The sequence below is a fragment of the Teleopsis dalmanni genome, chromosome 2 (assembly GCF_002237135.1).
Source record: "Teleopsis dalmanni isolate 2A chromosome 2, ASM223713v2, whole genome shotgun sequence".
NCBI classification, from domain to species: domain Eukaryota; kingdom Metazoa; phylum Arthropoda; class Insecta; order Diptera; family Diopsidae; genus Teleopsis; species Teleopsis dalmanni.
In genome coordinates, this window is record NC_051847.1 from 96,636,252 (window position 1) to 96,639,099 (window position 2,848).

The window sequence follows — 2,848 nt, forward strand, 5'->3', positions numbered from 1 at the left end:
CCCTTATATAACCGCGGCTTTCGTGACCCTAGTCACAAAGTATACTGTTGATTCAACCCCCGCTAGTTAGCCGTAACCCCTTGCCCTTCTATATCGTCCGTTCTACCTAGTTCATGCCCTTGCTTTCTGATTTAGATAAGCCTAGTTCACTAGGTATTAAATCTATTTTCTCATTCCTCTCTCCCATGATTACTGGAATGAATTTTCCACATTGTTGTGGAAATCTTCTCCTTTCATTCCTAAGAGGTGGTTTTAGTGGGTTCAAGTCTCACACTGTGGCTTTCGATGCTTTCCACCTACTGCAAAAAAAAAAAACAAAAAAAAAAGCCACATAGTTTTAGAGACCTTTTTCTTTAGGGTCTTAGACGACTTGATTTTCCAATCATAAGATGGGAAATCTTCATTGTAAGAGTTATTAGACTCACAGTGTAGGGCCATGGGTTCTTCAGCCGAGATTGCCAACTCCATATCTTCATCACTAGAGTCTGCGGAACCGTGAGAGGAGCTAATTGGAGAAGGTGGTGACACCTTTTTCCTTTTATTATTGTGACGGCATATTATCTGCGTCAGGTTTGAAACGGCTTTGCAGCTGTTGTTTCAGCTCTCAGCATTGTAATTTTAATTCTTGGAATTGCTGTTGCAGCTTAGAGTAATTAATTTGCAAAAGCTTATTAAATTTTTTAACTTCGATGAGTTCCGCTACCATTGTTTGAAATTCAGCCGTATACACCGAATTTAATTGGGAGGTGGTTTTGTCCGGGGATTTTGGCTTATCTACATTGTTATCCGTTTCTGCCATATTTTTAGTGGAGCCAACTTATTTAACTGGAGTTTTTTAAAACCAACTGTTTTATGTTCACTGGAAAACGTCACATCTTCAAACTGTTCCTGCACAATCGTAATAACATCGATAATTTAAATTTGATTTTGAGTCAGCCAAAAACTACAGGCCGATTAGTTTAACTTCTTTCTTATTTAAAACAATGAAGAGGGTAATAGAGCTTTACTTAAGACCAATAGTAAAACGTTTTATAATTTCAAAGTCCCAGCATGCTTACCTCAATGATAGATCCACAGCTCCATATGAAGTCATTAGTACATTCGAAAAATCAATTAATTCCAAACAATACTTATTGGCAACCTTTTAAGCTACGGGTTCTCCAATATTGTTTCCACGAAGCTATCCATGACTCATTTGCCAGATTAGGTTTAAAGGAGAAGACTGAAAATTGGATAGTTACTATTCTAAAAATAAGAACTATTCAATTAAAGTGAGGTAGCACAACTCAAAACAAATACGTCAGCAAAAGCACTCCACAATAAGGAGTTATTTCACCACCATTGTGGCTGCTGGATAATATACTTAATGAACTATATGTATAAGATAGGCGAGAAAGCAGCAGCGTTTGAGGATGATGTGGTTATTGTAATGTTGGGTATGTTACCTATGTTAATATATTAAGCAATATTATGTATAAGGCCTTGATTAGGATAAGTAGTTGGACCACAGGCTGTTGACTAGATATTGACCTACGAAAAACCGAAATGATGTTGTTTACCACTAAAACTAAAATACTGGTTTCAGATTGCATTCATTAAACACGCAACAGTTGAAACGATTAGAAAAAACCAAATATCTAGGAGTTTTGTTAGATATTAAGGTAAACTAGAAACACAATGTCGATCTTCGATATTACAGATTGGATATACATGGCCGCTGTACGTCTAATTCTCACATTGGCTCTGTTGTTTGGTGGCCAACTCTGAGTAAGAGCTATAATATTTAAAAACTCAGCAGAACTCAGAGGATGGTTTGCGTTGGAGTCACCTTTTAGAACGACCGCTTCGAATACACAAAATATAATGCTACACCTTCTACCTATTGATCTTCATATCACAAATATCATTTGTAACAGTTTTGTTTGACATACTCGGATTCTAAGTAGAGTTCCAAACTGTCTGTATAAGATGACAACAGATTATTTGAATTCGTGCCAAGATTTTGAAAGAAATTTTTAGACAATAATCACTTCAAGAAACGAATAGAAACAAAAAAAAATATTGAACTAAATTTCGATATCTCAATCTATACAGATGGCTCGACAATAAACTATGGGGTAGGAGCAGGGATCTTCGTGTCGTCTGAAAGCATGAACAATTCTCTTAGGCTACCTAATGAAGCTACAGTTTTTCGGGCTGAAATTTTAGCAATTAGAAAAGCTTGTCGGCAATTCACATCAAGGACAGATGTAGTATTGTCATTTTCACTGACAGCCAGTCGGAAATTAAAATCCTTCAATTCTTTATAAATCAAAGCTAGTTAAAAAATCTAAAAAGGCAATTGATGAACTAAACCGGTTGGCTAATATCATGGTTATTTGAATCCCAAGACATAATAATATTGAAGGAAACGAGAAAGCTGACAGTTTAGCGCACCTTGCAGCTTCCCTGGATGAGTCCCTAGAAGAACCGTTTTATGACACCCTGAAGACTTTTAAGAGACTGTTCTTCAGCCTAACCTAACACTGCAAGGTTTACTACAGTTCTTTCTGATCAATGGTAGAGAAACCCAACCCAAGCAGAGAAATTGAGCATTCCTCATAATTTTCACTGCAAAAGTTGTGGAAATCTGCAACAAGTTTGGTTAATTTGGTGCAAAGAAGTTCATTGATTGAGATATGACCTAATTCTTCGAGTACAAATGAAATGTAAAGGAAGTTCATGACTTGCAAATTTTGGTTCAAAAATCAAAGTTCAATGTTATATATTGGCAGTTTCTTCAGTGCAACATACATAATTACCATTTGCATTCCTTTATGGTCTTTTAGTAACAGTAGGTTATGTTTAG